The sequence below is a fragment of the Dermacentor andersoni genome, chromosome 7 (genome assembly GCF_023375885.2).
Source record: "Dermacentor andersoni chromosome 7, qqDerAnde1_hic_scaffold, whole genome shotgun sequence".
In the NCBI taxonomy this organism is placed as follows: Eukaryota; Metazoa; Arthropoda; class Arachnida; order Ixodida; family Ixodidae; genus Dermacentor; species Dermacentor andersoni.
The window spans coordinates 64,651,429-64,673,487 of NC_092820.1; the positions used below are offsets into that span (position 1 = coordinate 64,651,429).

At 46.5% G+C, this 22,059-nt stretch overlaps 1 long non-coding RNA gene across 1 annotated transcript in view; it reads left to right on the forward strand.

Moving 5' to 3' along the window:
- Positions 1–22,059, forward strand: part of LOC126534381 (uncharacterized) — a 59,616-nt gene that overhangs the window by 22,462 nt on the left and 15,095 nt on the right. Inside the window, exon 2 of the long non-coding RNA XR_011895425.1 lies at positions 20,846–20,997. This is a non-coding gene — a long non-coding RNA (uncharacterized lncRNA). The remainder of the gene's footprint in view (positions 1–20,845; positions 20,998–22,059) is intronic.

Genomic DNA, 22,059 nt, shown 5'->3' on the forward strand with positions numbered 1-22,059 from the left:
GAGGCACAACCAGAGGAGAGGAAGAAGGTCAATTTGCTGAATAACTTGGCTTTCGAGGGGCAACCTTTGTATTATGACCTTTTGTCGCAAGCGGAACCTGCTGCTGCAACATTCGAAGATATACAGGTCTTTTCGACAGATATAATGAGGATAGCACCAACCGTATCATTTTCGGAGACAGAAGAGATCAGCTAGGACAAACCATACAAGACTTCGTCACCGCGCTACACAGGTTGGCGCCTGCTTGAGCGTTCAGGTTTTGGCATGACGGGTTCCTCCGCGACCAAATTTTGCAAGGCGTCGTGTCGGCAAAGACCCGGGAAAGGCTACGTTACAAAGGACCTTTATTAAGCCTCAAGAAGGCCGAGGAAATCGAAAGAGGCGTAGAACAATTTCGCAATGAACTTCAAAGGTTCGCCTGTGCATCGCGTCTCGATGCAGCATCACGATGGCGTCGCCAACCGTCGCCTTCATCGCCAGGGTACGCGAGATGGCGGTCCTCACCATCATTCTTCCTTGACCGAACGGGTTCAAAATGGGCCCAGCAACTTGGCGAAAAGCCGCGATCTGGGGAAGCCGGTCAACATGGCACATGGCCAGAATTTCACGTAGCCAGTCGATACGCCGCAGTCCATTGCTAATGGTGTCGAGCCACTAATCATCTAGCTTCCGATCTTGGCTTTACGGCTAAGCACGTTAGCTGCCGTGCATTAAAAAAAGTGGGATATTACGCTAAAGTTTGCCGTTCGAGGAACTGAAAGCATCGAGCGTCTACGGCAGGAACTCAGATCGTTTCGTCTACTGCTGAAACAGAATCAGCAAGTAAAGTCTCATCCGTGATAGCAATTTAAGCCCAGAAGTCCCGCCCGAGAATAATTTACGCCGAAGTCGTCATTGCAAACACTTCGTTCAAGCTGCTCGTTGATACATGAACTACAGTTTCTCTCATCAACAGCACCACTTAGGAAGCTCATTTCAAGATTTTTGCCTTGTATCCTTTGAGTATCCGACTCAAAAATTATCTATAGCAAGAAATATTGCATTCAGGACATTTCTCCGTGGTTATCAAGTACCACAATAAGGCTACAGTAGTGCCATTCCACATCACAAACTAGGGTCCTCCTCTTCTGGGCCTAGACGCCATTAAAGCCCTGGTCATCAACATTCAAGGATCTTCACTCACTTGTCAGCAAGTGTCAAGAATTCCTGCTGACCCAAATGTCCGGCCTTCTTCTCTACCGCACAAACGGAATTCTCTTATCTGTTTTCAGCACAATTGGGACTTGTAAAAGGCTTCATCCATGACGTCCGCGTTGGAGTGCACTGCAACCAGTCTCCGCGAAACTACCTGCTCTACCTCTGGCTCTACGCGAGCAAGGATCCGCCGAACTGCATGGTTTGAAATGAGCTGGTACCATCGAACGGATGTCATCGTCCGAGTGCATTTCCCAGCTCGTCGTAGTTCGAAAAAAAGAACAATGCCATTGGAATCAAGAAAACAACAAGGCCATCGTTATCAACGCCTTTCCGGTACCGAGGGCTGACAAATTGTTGCGTCGACTTGCTGATGCTACTGTTTTCAGTAAGTTCGAGTTACAGTCCGGACAGGCCGCCATTGGAATATGAACCTGGCAACGTTTAACGCTAGAACGTTATCTAGTGAGGCGAGTCTAGCAGTGCTATTGGAGGAATTAGAGGGCAGTAAATGGGATTTAATAGGGCTCAGTGAAGTTAGGAGGCCAAAAGAAGCATATACGGTGCTAAAAAGCGGGCACGTCCTGTGCTACCGGGGCTTAGCGGAGAGACGAGAACTAGGAGTCGGATTCCTGATTAATAAGAAAATAGCTGGTAACATACAGGAATTCCATAGCATTAACGAGAGAGTGGCAGGTCTTGTTGTGAAGCTTAATAAGAGGTACAAAATGAAGTTTGTACAGGTCTACGCCCCTACATCCAGTCATGAGGACCAGGAAGTCGAAAGCTTCTATGAAGATGTGCAATCGGCGTTGGGTAAAGTCAAAACAAAATACAGTATACTGATGGGCGACTTCTATGCGAAGGTAGGCAAGAAGCAGGCTGGAGACAAGGCAGTGGGGGAATATGGCATAGGCACTAGGAATAGCAGGGGAAAGTTATTAGTAGAGTTTGCGGAACAGAATAATATGCGGATAATGAATACCTTCTTCCGCAAGCGAGATAGCCGAAAGTGGACGTGGAGGAGCCCGAACGGCGAGACTAGAAATGAAATAGACTTCAAACTCTGCGCTAACCCTGGCATCATACAAGATGTGGAAGTGCTCAGCAAGGTACGCTGCAGTGACCATAGGATGGTAAGAACTCGAATAAGCCTAGACCTGAGGAGGGAACGGAAGAAACTGGTACATAAGAAGTCGATCAATGAGTTAGCGGTAAGAGGGAAAATAGAGGAATTCCAGATCAAGCTACAGAACAGGTATCCGGCTTTAACTCAGGAGGAGGACCTTAGTGTTGAAGCAATGAACGGCAATCTTGTGGGCATCATTAAGGAGTGTGCAATAGAAGTCGGTGGTAACTCCGTTAGACAGGATACCAGTAAGCTATCGCAGGAGACGAAAGATCTGATCAAGAAACGCCAATGTATGAAAGCCTCTAACCCTACAGCTAGAATAGAACTGGCAGAACTTTCGAAGTTAATCAACAAGTGTAAGACAGCTGACATAAGGAAGTATAATATGGATAGAATTGAACATGCTCTCAGGAACGGAGGAAGCCTAAAAGCAATGAAGAAGAACCTAGGAATTGGCAAGAATCAGATGTATGCGTTAAGAGACAAAGCCGGCAATATCATTACTAATATGGATGAGATAGTCGAAGTGGCTGAGGAGTTCTATAGAGATTTATACAGTACCAGTGGCACCCACGACGATAATGGAAGAGAGAATAGTCTAGAGGAATTCGAAATCCCATAGCTAACACCGGAAGAAGTAAAGAAAGCCTTGGGAGCTATGCAAAGGGGGAAAGCAGCTGGGGAGGATCAGGTAACAGCAGATTTGTTGAGGGATGATGGGCAGATTGTTCTAGAGAAACTGGCCACCCTGTATACGCAATGCCTCATGACTTCGAGCGTACCGGAATCTTGGAAAAACGCTAACATAATCCTAATCCATAAGAAAGGGGACGCCAAAGACTTGAAAAATTATAGACGGATCAGTTTACTGTCCGTTGCCTACAAAGTATTTACTAAGGTAATTGGAAATAGAATCAGGAACACCTTAGACTTCCGTCAACCAAAGGACCAGGCAGGATTCCGTAAAGGCTACTAAACAATTGACCATATTCACACTATCAATCAGGTGATAGAAAAATGTGCGGAATATAACCACCCCTTATATATAGCTTTCATTGATTACGAGAAAACGTTTGATTCAGTCGAAACCTCAGCAGTCATGGAGGCATTGCGTAATCAGGGTGTAGACAAGCCGTATGTAAAAATACTGAAAGATATCTATAGCGGCTCCACAGCCACCGTAGTCCTCCATAAAGAAAGCAACAAAATCCCAATAAAGAAAGGCGTCAGGCAGGGAGATACGATCTCTCCGTTGCTATTCACAGCGTGTTTACAGGAGGTATTCAGAGACCTAGATTGGGAAGAATTGAGGATAAGAGTTAATGGAGAATACCTTACTAACTTGCGATTCGCTGATGATATTGCCTTGCTTAGTAACTCAGGGGACCAACTGCAATGCATGCTCACTGACCTGGAGAGGCAGAGCCGAAGGGTGGGTCTAAAAATTAATCTGCAGAAAACTAAAGTAATGGTTTAACAGTCTCGGAAGGGAACAGCAGTTTACAATAGGTAGTGAGGCACTGGAAGTGGTAAGGGAATACATATACTTAGGACAGGTAGTGACTGCGGATCCGGATCATGAGACTGAAATAATCAGAAGAATAAGAATGGGCTGGGGTGCGCTTGGCAGGCATTCTCAGGTCATGAACAGCAGGTTGCCATTATCCCTCAAGAGAAAAGTTTATAACAGCTGTGTCTTACCAGTACTCACGTACGGCGCAGAAACCTGGAGGCTTACGAAAAGGGTTCTACTTAAATTGAGGACGACGCAACGAGCTATGGAAAGAAGAATGATTGGTATAACGTTAAGGGATAAGAAAAGAGCAGATTGGGTGAGGGAACTAACGCGAGTTAATGATATCTTAGTTGAAATCAAGAAAAAGAAGTGGGCATGGGCAGGACACGTAATGAGGAGGGAAGATAACCGATGGTCATTAAGACTTACGGAATGGATTCCAAGGGAAGGAAAGCGTAGCAGAGGGCGGCAGAAAGTTAGGTGGGCGGATGAGATTAAGAAGTTTGCAGGGACAACATGGCCACAATTAGTACATGACCGGGGTAGTTGGAGAAGTATGGGAGAGGCCTTTGCCCTGCAGTGGGCATATCCAGGCTGCTGATGATGATGATGAGTTACAGTCCGCTTATTATCAGGTCTTATTGTCTGCGAAAAGCCACGAGCTTACTACGCTAATCACTCATGATGGTTTCTTTCACTTGAAGCGTGTGTTTCGGATTGGTGTTTTAAATTCCACTTTCAACAAATTATGTCTTCTGTTTTAAGAATGTCCAGGTACCTTCTGCTACCTTGATGACGTTCTAGTTAGGGGTAACACTGAACGTGACCTAGACAGGAACTTGCAAACTCTCTTGTAAAGAATAACTAATGCAGGCATGCAGGACACAAAATTTCGGCGAATGGCATTTCGCCGATGGATAACAAAATCCATGCAATTGGGGAGGCTCCACAGCCGGGTGTACTGTACTGAAAAGTTGATAAAGGGGCCAGCACCCCTGTCTAGATTGCGATCTTTTATTCCTGTCTCCTTCTCTGTCTAAGAGAAAATTAAGACTGAATTTAATTTAATTCACAAAGCGACAGAGAGGCTCTACATTCGTTCGTGGGCGTCATAGAATATAACGCCAATTTGATCCCTTACTATGCTGACTTGGTGAAACCGCTAAGGGAACTTCTAAAGCAAGAACAGGTCTTTGTCGGGGATCAGGAAACTGAATACAGCTTTCCATCTATTAAGGAAGTACTTGGTTCGCGTTCAGTGGTGCGCATGTTTCAACCTCATATTCCTGTTGTTAAGAGTTGATGTTTCAGACGTTGGCTTAGGAGCCGTCCTTCAACGAAAATCCGTAAATGAGGTCCTTAGACTGACTTTTTAATCTCGAACGTTCATTCCTGATCAACGACAGTACTCCGCGGAGGAATGAAAGACATTTACATGTCTTATTGCTTGTGAACGTTTTGCTTGTGAAGGTTGGTTACTTGTCGGGCACACAGTTCGCGCTACGAACTGATCTTATATTACTGTCTTCAAAAGGCAGTGCCCATTATGGGTTTCAAGGTGAAGTGCAAGAGTATTGTGTTACAATATCAGCACTGAGTGCTGCAAGGCTGACGAAACTGTCATAGTTGATACATTATCGCGCATACCTGTTCCTTCCAAACCTGAACCAGCGCGAAATCAGGATATAGCTTCTGGTCTCAGCATTGAATGAACAGTTCCAAGCAGCTACACAGGCTCGTTCACTTTGCCAAACGTTAAAAGAAACAAAATAATCAGCTTTAGAGAAATTCTGCCGATCTTCCACCAAAATTAAAGGCGTATGCTTCCATACTGTCAAAACTGTAACACGTGGATAATCTGCTTCTCCAAGGAGAACGTATGATTTCTCCTACGTCCTTACATTAGAAACTCTAGTATATTGCTCATGAAGGTCAATTAAGCATCACTAAAAGAAATATGAGACTTACAGGCATCTACTAGCGACCTCACATGGGTAGAAGTGTTGAGAAAGTTGTGAGCAATTGCTTTGTTTGTCAAGAAGCAGATAAATCTCCACTTCAAACTCTCCAGTGGTCATTAAGCCCCTGGGAAAAATTAGCCAAACACATATTAGGTGCTCTTGATCGTGCTCCACAGCATGAACGTTTTGCTTTAGTCATTGTTGATTGTTACTCCAAGTGGACTCAAATTGGATTCATGTCTTCAGTCACTTCTGATCCTGTTATGCGCTTCGTCCTCTCAGTTTTCAGTCTTGAAGAGTTTCGTGATGTCACTGTGTCCGGCAATTGTTCTCAATTTGTGCCACACAAATTTTGAAACTCTGAAAAAAAAAGAATCAAGCACCTCCTGTGTTCACTGTACTACCCACAGGAAAATGGCCAGGTAGAAATATTCAATCATGTGCTCAAGGAATAAATCCAAGTATCCCTTTTCAAGAGTAGTGAGCTTACTTCAGCCGTTCTGAATTACCTAACTATTTACAGATTTTTAGCACACATGCCGACAGGTGTGTCTCTAGCCATGCTACTGCATAGTCGTCAACCTCGAACTAGGGTGAGATGTGGCACAAATGGCTCCCATCCATCCAGAGTTTGCTTCCTCAGAGCTTCGGCCGGAAGTTAGAGAGTGAGGAATACAAAAGAAGCACAAGACTAAGGTTTGTGTAGACCAACACCGAGCAACGAAGCGCCCCAAGCTGCAACCAGGTGAGCTTGTCGAGGTGCGAAACTCAAGGAAGAGAGGTCCCAAGTATTTGCGCCCTTTTATAATGTGACGACAGATATGGCAGAGTACATTGGCAAGCTCTGGAATGCTTCCAAACTGGTAAAATATTGGGCACGTCAAAACGCTCTTGAGAGCTTAAATGAAGAGGGTCATTTGAGTGACTACCCATCCTTTGATGATGGTTTTCCACCTTTTCTTCCAGTTCCTACTGGTACAGGCTTTGCTGCACAGACTCCATTTATACCTCCTATTTAGCCTCGCAACTGGGTTCATCCTCTGCGGAAGAATCTGCTGAGCTTCCATAGCAGCATACCCCTCCTTAAGGACCTCACGACAGTGATCCTATGAATGTCAGCTCATCTCCTAGGAATGATGCTTATGGTCCTACTCTATAAGCAGAACAAGTGTTCGAGAGGTCTACACGACTTGGACAACCTTAAGTACGGTTTAAGACTTATGTCTTCTAGTAGCCCTACTGCCTTTGTTAACTTCTACAGAGGTTTCAACCGTCCCATGCGAATTGGGCTGTTATACCCAAAGTCTTTTCTCATATAACTGTTAGGTAAATTGTATCTTGACAAGAGGGCTTCCTTCCATGTCCGCAGTATAAGCATGCAATGCGCACATCTCCAAATTTCATTACGGTAATGACCGTTCTACGAATTCGTCTACTTATGCCAAAAGATTTTCCCCGTGTTACTCAGGTCCTGTAGTATCCTCAAAAGGGGGGGGGATTCTTCTATTCTTGCAGCATAAATGTGCACTACGCACAGATTGCATTTCACACAAATTTAGTAGACGCCTAGGTTACAGCTGCAGTAAATTATTCGCACTCCAAGTTGTGTGAAGCTTCTCATATTAGGAGAGCTATCGACGATTACATGTTATCCTCCTCCGTAGCCTTGCGTTGTCTCCTCGACTCGTTCGCACAGTGATCGTGGCTCAGCTCCAACTTCACTGCCTCTACGTCATGATAGGACATCGTGTCGTCTACTTCCGGTTGTCTTGGAGTCATCGCGCGAAGCCTCTACAATATCTCCGCCAACCGCCTTCCAGTCGATTTCAAGCGAAGGCCATATAAGCAACGTGCGCCGCGAGCATTCTGTCGCAGCGCCAAGCAACAACCTCGGGAGCCACCGACCTTCCGTGGATCTTCGCCTGAAAACCCAGAAACCTGGCCAGAGACCAATTAAAGAATGGTGAATTTCAACTACTGGTACTCCGGCGACAAGTTACGGCACCTATACTTCGCCTTAGAAGAAGCCGCCAGAACGTGGTTTGAGAACCGGGAGTCGACACTGACAATGGAGGACCTGTTCCGTAGCGGCTTCCTGCGTGCTTTCAGAAGCGTCGTGCGCAAAGAGCGAGCCCAAGCTCTACTAGAAACCCGAGTACAGCTGCCCGATGAGAATATATATATCTTCACGGAGGGGATGCTCTATCTTTTCCGGCACGCCGACCCGGAAATGTAGGAGTAGAAAAAGACCGCTTCGTGATGTGGGGCGTCAAGCAAGAACTGTTCACCGGACTGATGCACAGCCCGCCGAAGGCCCTAGCTGAGTTTTCTAGAGACATCGACGATGCAGAAAACTCTGGAAATCCGCACTAGGCAATATATTCGCCAAGTTCTCATGCCGCAGTATGCCATCCAAGCACTGGGTTCCGATGACTTTCAAGAGACTATCAGGACCATTCCGCGCCAAGTACTGCGCAAGATCTTGCCTTCGTCGCAACCCCAGGTGGCATCGGTCGCTGACATGGTCAATAATAAATTACATGGATCACTTGGAGTTTCTCAGGTGCAGCCCATATCCGGAAAACTAGAATCATTAACCGATGTAGGTGTAGTTTCTGATCGTCATACTAACGGAGCTCCTCCACCGCCGCCGAAGACACTATGTCTGCGACATAACAACGGCACGCCATCGTCGCAACGAAGCCTGCAAGCAAAGAATGCACCGATCAAAGACTTGATGACGCTATGTACCAGCCACACGTCAACGCGATGCAGCCGGGATCCGACGCCAAGACCTAACTGCAACGCAAAACAAAGAACCACCGACCTCGACGTGCTTCTCGACAGCCACGCAGCCACCGCCTTAGTGAACACAGGAGCCGACTGCTCCTTGATGAGTCTTCCCATCACCATCCAGTTGAAGAAAGCTAAGACTACATGGGAAGGCCCTCAAATCCGGACACATCGAGGACACGTAATAACACCAACTGGAGTCTGTATGGCAAGAATTACGGTTCATGACTGAACCTACCCTGCCACCTTCGTTATCTGCCAACAGTGTTCACGAGACGTCATTCTCGGCATTGACTTCCGGAACCGGCACGGCGCAATCATCGACCTGAACTCGAAGTTGATAACGCTGTCGGAAGACCAAGCGATACTACCGGAGCTGTCGTAGTCACCAAGCCTCGAGTGTGCTCGAAGGTCAAGAGTGCATCCCGCCTGACTCCACGATTGTTAATTCCGTCAGCACAGAAACATCCACAGCCGTAGAAGGCTTCATCGAGGGCCATCAATATCTTATGCTCAATCGTGACTGGATGGAGGAAAATCGAAAATGACGCTGAGCAACATCAGAAAGGAGTTCAAGCACGTCAATAAGGGCACGGCGATTGCATACATCGAGGAAATTGAAGAAACCAGCAAATGTGTTTGTCGTCTCCGATTCCGTTTTCTGTACCACGAAGACCATAGCTCCCGAGTCAGACTTCGACATAAAGCCAAGTCTCCACGTGAGTAAGCAGTAACAGCTCAGATATCTTCTCCGTCGATAGAAACACTGCTTTTCGGAGTCATTCATCGAGGATTCGACGAACAGCAATTGCAAAGCATCGCATAATAACCGAACAGTACGCTCGACCACTCCGGCAGAGCCTTTACCCAGTTTTGATCACGAGAACGCGAAGCTGTAAGGCAACAAGTCGGCAAAACGCTGCGCCATGAAATCATCTAGCCGTCGTTAAGCCCGTGGGCATCTCCTATAGTCTTGGTGAAGGAAAAGGACGGAACTCTGAGTTCCCGCATCTAATCGTCGACTGAATAAGATCAGGAAGAAGGGCGTAACCCCCTTCCACGGATAGACGATGCATTAGATTGGCTCTTCAACGCCAAATACTGCTCGTCGAGGGATCGCAAGATTGGCTAATGGCAAACAGAAGTCGACGAGAAGGATTGCGAAAAGACCGCCTTCATCATGCCGGACAGCCTCCATGAGCTCATGGTCATGTCATTCGGAATGTGCTCGGCGCCTCCAACATTCCAGCGCGTCATGGACACGGTGTTAGTATGGTTGAAGTGGCAGATATGTCTACTTGGATGACGTTGTCATCTTCGCCGGGAATTTCGACGATCGCCTTAGGCGGCTTGCGACAGTACTAGAGGTCATCGACTCATGAGGGCTCTCTGAAGCCGGAAAAGTGTCGCTTCGCTTACAACGAACTGTTGTACCTGGGCCCCGTTATCAGCAAATCAGGAGTACGCCCTGACCCCCAGAAGACAGCTGCCACCCCGAAGCCCCAGCAGCCCATTCATTGACATGTTTGCCTGCTACAGGCGTTTCACGAGGACTTTTCAAGCAAAGCTGAGCCGCTGACACATCTAACTAAATCCGACGTTGAGTTCAAGTGGAAAATGCCACAGGCCGACGCATTTCAAGAACTCAAACGACGCACGCAGTCGCCACCGGCACTCGCCCACTTCCACAAGGACGCCGACCTAGAAATCCACACTGACGCGAGTAGCCTATGCCTCGGGGCCGTCCTAGCCCAGAGGAAAGGCGGACTTGAACGGGTGATAGCTTACGCTAGCCAGTTGCTGCCAAAAGCGGAAGGCAAGTATTCTACGATCAAAAAGAAATCCCTCGCCATCATTTGGGCTACAGTAAAATTCCGCTCTTATATAGCCGTCCGTTCAAAGTAGTCAGCGACCATCACACGTTGTGTTGGCTAGCGAACTTAAGGGACCCTTCAGGACGCCTGGCGTGATGGAACCTCAGACGGCAAGAATACTAGATCACTGTAACCTAAAAGTCCAGATAAAAGCAGTAATGCCTATTTTCTATTACGCGCCGTCATGGGCCCGCCACCGCAAGATGACGAGGGTCACGGTAATTTTCTTGGCGTGGCGAGACTGTTACCCACGCAAGACACCGTCGACGAGGCCAGCAGGATCACTACAGCCAATTGAGCGTCCTTACCGACCATTGCAGCAGATCGGGACGGATTTGTTTGCATCCTATCCGACGACAACATGCGTAAATAAGTCGTGACGATGGTCTACCTCACCCACTTCGCTTAAACTAAAGCTCTGCCGCCGGCTGTTATCCATGGCTCTCAGTGCCCAGCAGCTGCGGATCCCCTTCCAAGGAGGTAGTGAGACCTGTAATGCAGCAGAAGGTGCTAAGATCCTCTGGGTCTGGACAGGTCGCCAATAAAAACTTATCCTGTCAACTTTTAACACTCGAAAGCTTTGTTCTGGGTGAGTTGATTCGTACTTGAATTGACAAATATAACAGCGCTAACAGATGCATCCACAAAATAAAAAGAACGAGGCACAGGCGCTGAACTCTGTCGAGTGAGAGGCAAGCCCGGACTCTGTTGAATGAGGCTAGCTTAGCAGGACTCTGAAGAACTATCAGACATTGAAATATAATCGGCCTTAGATTAGAAGAACTGGAGAGGCTTATACAGTGCTGACTTACGGCCATGTCCTCTGCTATGGAGGTCTCCCAGATAGGAAGCAATACGGGGTAGGATTCCTAATACATAAGTACATTGCGGGGAACATTGAAAAATTCTACAGGATTATTCAGAGTGTAGCAGCAGTCGTAATGAAACCTAATCAGAGGTATAGATCAAAGGTAGTACAAGCCTACCCTCAAACATCCACTCACGATTATGATGAAGTAGATCAGCTTTATGAAGATGCAGGATTAGCGATGAGAAAAGTCCAAACTCCGTATACTGTAGTAATGGGCGACTTCAATGCAAAAGTGGGGAAAAGCAGACTGGTGAACCAGCAACTGGTAATTATGGCGTCGACTCTAAGAACGCTAGAAAAGAGATCTTCGTATAATTAGTGGAAAGTAATAAGCTGTGAAAAATGAACACCTTCTTCAGGAAGTGAAGTAAAAGAAGGTGCACCTGGAAAAATCTCTGATGGTGAAACAAGAAATGAAATTGACTTCACACTTTCTGCTGATCCCAGCACAGTGCAGGATGCAAGTACAATCAACCTCTCTATATGGCTTACGAAAGGTATTTGACTCAGCAGAGATACCAGCAGTTAAAGAGGCATTACGTAGTCAAGGAATACAGGCTACTTACGTAAATGCCTGGGAAAATATCTGGAGATTCCGCAGCTACCTTAATTCTACACAAGAAAAGTAAGAAGATACCTATAAAGAAAGGAGCAAGACAAGGAGACACAATCTCTCCAATGCTATTCACTGCGTACTTGGAAGAAGTTTTCAAGGTGTGAAAGGGAAGGCTTAGGAGTAAGGATCGACGGCGAACACCTCAACAATTTTCGGTTTGCAGATGACATTGTCCTGCTGAGCAACACAGGAGACCAGTTACAAGAAATGATTGAAGACGTTAACAGAAAGAGTGTAAAAGTGGGGTTGAAGATTAATATGCAGAAGATAAAGATAATCATGAATAGCCGGGCAAGGAAAAAAGAGCTCAGGATCGCGAGTCAGCCTCTAGAGTCTGTGAAGGAGTGCGTTCACCTAGGTAAATTACACACAGGGAACCCTGACCATGAGAAGGAAGTTCACAAAAGAATAAGAATGGGTCGGAGCGCATACGGCAGACACTCTCAGCTCCTGACTGGAATACTATCATTATCATTGAAAAAGAACGTGTGCAATGAGTGCATTTCACCAGGGCTGGAATATGGGGCAGAATGTTGGGGACTGAGAAAGAAGCTTGAGAACAAATTAAGGACCGCGTATTGAGCGTTGGAACGAAGAATGCTATCCATACCGCTAAGTGTCAGAAAAACAGCGGTTTGGATCAGAGAGCAAATGGGTATAGCCGATATTCTAATTGAGTTTAAGATTTTAAAAACATGGAACGGGGCAGGTCATGTACTGCGCAGGTTAGATAACCAGTGGACGGTTAAGGTGACAGACTGGGTGCCAAGAAAAGAGAATCGCAGTCGAGGAAGGCAGAAGACTAGGTGGGGCGACGCAGTTCACTGGATGAAGGGCGATGGCCTTCACTGGGTATAATAGGCCGATGACGGTGGTGGTGGTGATGATGATGATGATGATTGCAGCATAAGTGACGAATTTTTTTGTCGAGAAAATCTTGCTGCGGCATGGTGTCCCAGAATTTATCACCGACCGGAGAACGGCCTTTACATGGCAGCTCACCCAAGCAATCCTGCAATACAGCCAGACAAGCCACAGGACAAGAGCTTACCGCCCATAGACGAATAGTCTTACGGACCGCCACAATAAGATCCTCGCCGACATGCTAGCAATGTATGTCCCCATCGAACACAAGACTTGGGTTGACGTCCTGCAGTACGTATCCTTCCCTTAGAATACGGTCCATGAAACAACACAGGCCAAGCCGTTCAAGCTGGTTTACGGCAGGAACCCGACGATGACTCTCGATACCATGCTGCCGCGCGTCACCGACGAACAGAATCTTGACGTCGCCACGTATTTCCAGCGCGCCGAAGAAGACCGACAGCTCGCCCGCCTGCGGATAACAACCAGCGGAGGACCGCCATCCTGCACTACAACCTTCGTCGCCGCTACGTTGAGCACCATCCCGACGATCGCGTTCGGATTTGGACCCCAATACGCCGACGAGGACTAAGCGAGCAACTTTTACGCCGCAATTTTGGACCCTACAAGATGATCCAAACTATTGGCGCAGTCGACTACGACATAAATATTGTAACTGCGCAAACACATGCAACCACAAAGTAGCAAGGACGAGACACAAGCACAAGGCGCGGGTCAGTTTGGAAGTGTTTCACATAGAAAAATATGGCAGCAAGTGCGTAAGCACCCCCTCTGTATCGCTTTTTGCTGCAGAGCTTCAGTTTTTGAAAGCGACCGCTTACTGATTTGATTGTATCTTAGTATCCATCGCCTTTTTTTTAACTTTTTTACTTTTTCTGTTTTTTTTTTCTATTTTTGTTGTTTTCCTGCGCCTGATTCCGTTATCTGCCGGCACGTTCGTTCATCGATGCGCAATGTCATTTTCCCCGATTATATCACTCCCTCCCCCCTTCACTTCTGCCTTTCCCCTTATATAAGGTACCCGTATTCCGTCAATAAAATTTAGTTGACAGTCAGCGCTTGTGTCTCGTCCTTGGTACTTTGTGGTTGCATGTGTTTGCGCTGTTACAATTTTTATTTCAAATATGCACCAACTCGCCCAGAAAGAAATTTTAACTCGACTATGAGGTAGTGGCAGATGGCATTTCAGTATCACAGCGGCGCGAGAGAGATGTTCCTCGTGAGACGTTTCATCTCGAGCAGCGACAGGCTAATCTTGTGTTTATGAACTCAGCCGGTACACTATGCATTACTTTCGTAGAAGGAAACGATCATGGCGAATGTGCCTGGCAAAAGATAGAATGTGTGCATTTGAGCTTCATAAGGTTTTTGCTCTTACTTTATTGCAACTGTAATTACGTGGCCACTAAAGGCGAATTTTTGACGTTGCCGTCGCCATGATGTTACATATAAAGTCCACGGCGATAACATCGTCGTCACGCACCGTATGCTACATATAAGAGTGAAAGCGCGCAAGGGAGACACGACGATGGTGGCGCAAGCTCGAGCGCGTTAGTGACCAATACGGGGACGAAGCGCGCGGTGTTCTGTTGAGCACAATGCACTGGAAGGGTGGGGGCAGCTAGCGCACCTTTGGTTCAAGGTGTTAAAAAAATAGGCACAAGTAATTTCAACATATTGCGTTATTTAGGACAGAAAGGCACTATGTCGTGGTAAAATTGTTTCAAAAATTTGTTATTCAGCAGTGCTTGCTCCCCCCCCCCCCCCCCCAGGTGCAACCAGTGCAGTAGAAACGTAATGAACGTAGTTTTTAGTATGTACCAGCATACTCCAGCGAGGACCAGTATGGTTACAGAACGTGCAATGGTGCCGCAGCGAACTAACAGTGAAACCAGCATCTCGTCCAACCTTTTCCAGGAACCTCACCGGTGTCGCTGTGAATCCCAGCGTGTGCCAGAGTCGCCAGTGTCCAAAAACGCGCTAGTTTGACTGGAAGGCGCTGGAAGACGCTTGTCTTCACCACGGGGTTGCTAGTATAACAAAAAAATTTAATGCTGATTTTGGCTATACGTGCTTTCTTCATTTAATTAATTTAATTATGGGGTTTTACGTGCCAAAACCACTTTCTGATTATGAGGCACGACGTAGTGAGGACTCCGGAAATTTGGACCACCTGGGGTTTTTTCACGTGCACCTAAATCTAAGTAGACGGGTGTTTTCGCATTCCGCCCTCATCGAAATGCGGCCGCCGTGGCCGGGATACGATCCCGCGGCCTCGTGCTCAGCAGCCTAACACCACAGCCACTGAACAACCACGGCGGGTTTTCGTGACTTGTCGCACTTTACGAGAGTTATATTTTTTCTCATTGGGTGGTGCAGCGGTGGCGTAGAGGTAGAACACCCGCCTCGCGTGCAAGAGGTCCGTGGTTCGAATCCCGGTGCCGGCAATTTTCCACCGGATTAAAAAAAAAAAAAAAAAAAAAATCCGCGTGTTGATAAAATTGCACAAACAGGCCTGGAGTGTGGCCTGATCCCGGTGACCAGAACCGGTAACGCACTCCCTCACCAGAGCAGGATTGGCCACCCTGGTGCAGTACTTGGCCACAACCTCCTATATGAACACAACAATCAAACCCCGGCCCTCAGTCCCCAGCAGCTGCGAAGCTACTGACCACGGCGGCGGTCAGACGTGCGACGCTGCAGAGGGTGCTAAGAATCACTGGCTCCGGACAGGCCGCCATTGGAATATGAACCTGGCAACGTTTAACGCTAGAACGTTATCTAGTGAGGCGAGTCTAGCAGTGCTATTGGAGGAATTAGAGGGCAGTAAATGGGATATAATAGGGCTCAGTGAAGTTAGGAGGCCAAAAGAAGCATATACAGTGCTAAAAAGCGGGCACGTCCTGTGCTACCGCGGCCTAGAGGAAAGAAGAGAACTAGGAGTCGGATTCCTGATTAATAAGAATATAGCTGGTAACATACAGGAATTCTATAGCATTAACGAGAGGGTGGCAGGTCTTGTTGTTAAACTTAATAAGAGGTACAAAATGAAGATTGTACAGGTCTACGCCCCTACATCCAGTCATGATGACCAGGAAGTCGAATGCTTCTATGAAGACGTGGAATCGGCGATGGGTAGAGTGAAAACCAAATACACTATACTAATGGGCGACTTTAATGCCAAGGTAGGCAAGAAGCAGGCTGGAGACAAGGCAGTGGGGGAATATGGCATAGGCACTAGGAATAGCAGGGGGGAGTTATTAGTCGAGTTTGCGGAACAGAATAATATGAGGATAATGAATACTTTCTTCCGCAAGCGGGATAGCCGAAAGTGGACGTGGAGGAGCCCGAACGGCGAGACTAGAAATGAAATAGACCTCATACTCTGCGCTAACCCTGGCATCATACAAGATGTGGACGTGCTCGGCAAGGTGCGCTGCAGTGACCACAGGATGGTAAGAACTCGAATTAGCCTAGACCTGAGGAGGGAACGGAAGAAACTGGTACATAAGAAGCCGATCAATGAGTTAGCGGTAAGAGGGAAAATAGAGGAATTCCAGATCAAGCTACAGAACAGGTATTCGGCTTTAACTCAGGAAGAGGACCTTAGTGTTGAAGCAATGAACGACAATCTTGTGGGCATCATTAAGAAGTGTGCAATGGAAGTCGGTGGTAACTCGATTAGGCAGGATACCAGTAAACTATCGCAGGCGACGAAAGATCTGATCAAGAAACGCCAATGTATGAAAGCCTCTAACCCTACAGCTAGAATAGAACTGGCAGAACTTTCGAAGTTAATCAACAAGCGTAAGACAGCTGACATAAGGAAGTATAATATGGATAGAATTGAACATGCTCTCAGGAACGGCGGAAGCCTAAAAACAGTGAAGAAGAAACTAGGAATTGGCAAGAATCAGATGTATGCGTTAAGAGACAAAGCCGGCAATATCATTACTAATATGGATGAGATAGTTCAAGTGGCTGAGGAGTTCTATAGAGATTTATACAGTACCAGTGGCACCCACGACGATAATGGAAGAGAAAATAGTCTAGAGGAATTCGAAGTCCCAAAGGTAACGCCGGAAGAAGTAAAGAAAGCCTTGGGAGAAATGCAAAGGGGGAAGGCAGCTGGGGAGGATCAGGTAACAGCAGATTTGTTGAAGGATGGTGGGCAGATTGTTCTAGAGAAACTGGCCACCCTGTATACGCAATGCCTCATGACGTCGAGCGTACCGGAATCTTGGAAGAACGCTAACATAATCCTAATCCATAAGAAAGGGGACGCCAAAGACTTGAAAAATTATAGACCGATCAGCTTACTGTCCGTTGCCTACAAAATATTTACTAAGGTAATCGCAAATAGAATCAGGAACACCTTAGACTTCTGTCAAGCAAAGGACCAGGCAGGATTCCGTAAAGGCTACTCAACAATAGATCATATTCACACTATCAATCAGGTGATAGAGAAATGTGCGGAATATAACCAACCCTTATATATAGCTTTCATTGATTATGAGAAAGCGTTTGATTCTGTCGAAACCTCAGCAGTCATGGAGGCATTAAGGAATCAGGGTGTAGACGAGCCGTATGTAAAAATACTGAAAAATATCTATAGCGGCTCCACAGCCACCGTAGTCCTCCATAAAGAAAGCAACAAAATCCCAATAAAGAAAGGCGTCAGGCAGGGAGATACGATCTCTCCAATGCTATTCACAGCGTGTTTACAGGAGGTATTCAGAGACCTGGATTGGGAAGAATTGGGGATAAAAATTAATGGAGAATACCTTAGTAACTTGCGATTCGCTGATGATATTGCCTTGCTTAGTAACTCAGGGGACCAATTGCAATGCATGCTCACTGACCTGGAGAGGCAAAGCAGAAGAGTGGGTCTAAAAATTAATCTGCAGAAAACTAAAGTAATGTTTAACAGTCTCGGAAGAGAACAGCAATTTACAATAGGCAGCGAGGCACTGGAAGTCGTAAGGGAATACATCTACTTAGGGCAGGTAGTGACGGCGGATCCGGATCATGAGACGGAAATAATCAGAAGAATAAGAATGGGCTGGGGTGCGTTTGGCAGGCATTCTCAGATCATGAACAGCAGGTTGCCATTATCCCTCAAGAGAAAAGTGTATAATAGCTGTGTCTTACCAGTACTCACCTACGGGGCAGAAACCTGGAGGCTTACGAAAAGGGTTCTACTCAAAATGAGGACGACGCAACGAGCTATGGAAAGAAGAATGATAGGTGTAACGTTAAGGGATAAGAAAAGAGCAGATTGGGTGAGGGAACAAACGCGAGTTAATGACATCTTAGTTGAAATCAAGAAAAAGAAATGGGCATGGGCAGGACATGTAATGAGGAGGGAAGATAACCGATGGTCATTAAGGGTTACGGACTGGATCCCAAGGGAAGGGAAGCGTAGCAGGGGGCGGCAGAAAGTTAGGTGGGCGGATGAGATTAAGAAGTTTGCAGGGACGGCATGGCCGCAATTAGTACATGACCGGGGTTGTTGGAGAAGTATGGGAGAGGCCTTTGCCCTGCAGTGGGCGTAACCAGGCTGATGATGATGATGATGATGATTTTTTCTCATTAAAACATACATTTCTTATAAGCATAACGTAAGCTTTTCGCTCTCTAAACTTTATTAGGCAAGTTGCTGCGGCGAGAAACAACTCATTTAGCGGTGACAGAAGGTTTTAAGAAGAGCATACAAGCTTTTCTTTTTCTGCAGTGAACAAAAAGGCCTCTATCACCAGGATACATCTGCATGGCAGATCGGCGATGCATGAAGATCTGTGAACTGCACCGGATTTTGTTATATTTAACAAACTTTTTTAAACCATGCAGTAAAGATTGAATCTGCCTTTCTGTAAAACCTGCATGTCGCATGTCACTGAGACAATTCATGCTTCTTCAACTCCCTCAGGCGTGCCATGCCACACAACATTAAATGGACTCTAAAGGTTAATATTAAGTCAATGTGGACTGTTGAAATACCATCCCAGAAGCCTCTAAACGCTTGTTTCATGCGAAGAAGATACTTATTTTAAGAGAAAAAGTGTTCTGAAGCGTCCGCGTTCCTCTAGCGTAGTTCAACTTCCTTGCCCTCCGATCGAGGAGTGGTGACGTCATGGTCTCATAGTGACGTTGCGCCGTCGGTGAGTAAAACGGCGCCCGCAGACGGCGCTACGGCTTTTCTGCACAAAAGGCATAGGCGCGGCCAGGAACACAGCTAAGACAGAGCCGACAGCAGTGCGAAAGCGGAACTATGGTAGCAAGCGGAAGGGAAAGCGCGCGACGATGAGCTCGTTCTTTATTTTATGACGCCAACTTTGACGTTCGGTGCAATGGACGACCCTGACAACGACACAGTGGCTCGCGATGCTGTGCTCGACTTCAGCGATTTAAGCACTGATGAGCGCGACCTGCTCCTGAGGGCTCACGCTGCCGGCGTCGTTGCGTACTACTACGACGGCAACTGTATGTCACTGCTGTACACATTCGCACATTTGTAGCTTTTCCTTCGTGAAAACCAAATGCCGCCCTTCGACCTTCAGTTGTTCTAGCGCTTCGGAGAATGCAGGCAAGGCCGACGGAACAGCGCGACGGGAAAGCATTGCTTTGAAAGACACTCCACACGACTTCATTTAGTCGGCATTGAACTCGCAATCCTCTGGACGAAAGTGCAGCGAACGCACTATGCGATTTTTTTTTTTTTGGCTCTTTGTCAATGCGCTCTGGCAGAGGTACGACACTTAACCACTTCGAACGGAGAGGTTCACTCGTTGCACACAGTGATAAGTAACTTTGGATTCGCCGCTGCAACTGCCCTTGGCCAAGTTCCGCCGACCGTTCGCGCATCCCACGACATCACATGGGCGTAGCATTTTCGCTGCTTGTTCCAAATGCAAGTTTCGCAAGCCAGCAGAACCAGCGCAGCACGACGCGATAACGAAACAACTGAAACTCCAAAGCGCGCGCGGCGCAGAGTAGGGCGCGCAAAGTCGAGCGAAAACGAAACCTTTCGACCACCCACGCTACTGGATGGTAACGTCAAAATGTCATTTTTTCTTAGAATCGAACAGAAGCAGACAAGTAGCATTTTCTTCCGTCTTATAATCTAATGAAATGATCTTTTTAATGCGAGTAGTTGAGTACTAGTGACATAACTTATGATGAGGAGTGCCTTCATCATCGGGCTGGTACCGAAATGTCGCGGGGGGGTCTCAAATCGTGTCATGCATTTACCTCAATTTCTCGGTTACTAAAGCTGTGTTCGCAATTATATTGACGCCTTAGACGTTCTAGAGCATTGCTTTATCAGTTTAACTTGACTTTATAGTAACCTTTAGGGTCCCTTTAAATTTGCAACGTCGAAGTATAAATAACAGCTTTAAGGTGATTACACTGTTGGTGGTGCGGTTTGCAGAGCGGCGTCAGTTTACGGTCATCACATGCCTGAAACAGCGATACAGCTGCAGTAAGGGCTCATTCACACCGCCGACTGGCGGTCTGAGCCGACTGCAGCCATGAGCCGACTGCAGGCGGCTCATTCACACAGCCGACCATTTGCGACTGGTCGAAAACAAAGCGACCAGTCGCAAATGGTCGCAAACGGTCACTTTTCTCTAAAAGCGACCATTTTGGCCCAGTCGCGCAACCGTGGTCGGAGAACTGATAAACCAATCAGCGGCGCACCAGAAGTGATCTTTCATATGTCTATATCCGGCCTCCTCCTGCGTCGCGGCAAATCCCGCGCAGATTCCGAGAGTTCTCGTTGAGAGCGATAATCTCCGGGATTGCGACTTGCGGGTCGTGCTCAGCCGGGCTTGCCGGTGTGAACATCAGTCGCATTTGGTCGCGCGACGTCCTCAAGTCGCCGGTGTGAATGAGCGCTAATATGAACTTTGCTCATGTCGCAAGTAGTATAACGCTCGTTTTTTGTCGGACTATTTATTAATACCGCACGTTCAATAATGTATCTATCATTTCTATTTTAGGCTCTTCATACTCCTCAGAAAGTTTGGATTCGTTACCGGAGTTTTGAAAGGCACACTTCTGGGCATAAGCACACCTGCATATATAATGAAATACGTAGCCTGCGACCGATGTCTTATTTATTTATCCAGCATTATGAGGTTGATTGGAGATGGTAAGTGTTCTCATCTTCTTTATTGAAGAGACACTCCCCGGTATAAAAGTTTATATTCAGTCGTATAGCAAAGCATAGCACATGTAATATCAAAGCTATCGTTGCACGTTACTTTCTGAGTCCTACTTGACTGTCGCAGCGAGCGTAACCATGAATTAGAGTCACCTGGCTCAGATTACTTCATTGCAACTATTTAGCCCCCGTATCAATCTATTACGATTTAAAATATCTGCAATGAAGACAGCACACTCTAAAGGAAACGAATTTCAGATGCAAACGCAAGCTCATGTGTTGTCGCCTCAATATAATAATGGGCTCTCATCGCCAAATCAACTATATGAACATGAGGCAGACCGTAGTAGAGAAGCTGCGAATACTTTCGACCACCTGCGGTTCCTTAATGTGCCCCTAAGTACACGAGTGTTATTTTGTATTTTGGTTCATGAAAATTCGGCCACCTTGGCTGGGATCCAAATAGATACTTCGAGTTCAATAGCGCTAAGGTATAGTTACCAAAGTTACTGTCGAAATAGTTGATTCAAATAGAGCTCTCATCTAAAATAATTCATTCAAGATGAAAGTGCTCCACAAGAAATGGAAAATGAAGAACGATTTTTTACAGGTTTCCAGACCTCGCCGAGATAGCTGAAATGTGCCGTGGGCTCCAGTGAAGTATTTTAAGAGGAAGCTTTCTGTGGGAACCTTCCCATATTTTGCCGACCATAGTGTTTACAAAAAAATATTCGATAAAAACGATACGAACAGTTTCAATCACAACGACAGCACATATCCACCAGGGCGTTAACATATACAACGTGCTGAGCATTGTATACAGGGCATGTTTTCAAAGAAATGTCCCGGCCGCATGGCTTCACCAACATATAGCCAGATAAAGCCACAGAACTGCACAGTTGTACAAAAACTAATTGGAACATTATATAACATGAAGTCAAGTACATACGATGTACACTATAGTTATGTACAATGATGATGTGACCGAGGCCTTTTACATAGTTTTGTAGTGATGCCAGCAGATGTGTATACACTGAAAGTGTCATGCAT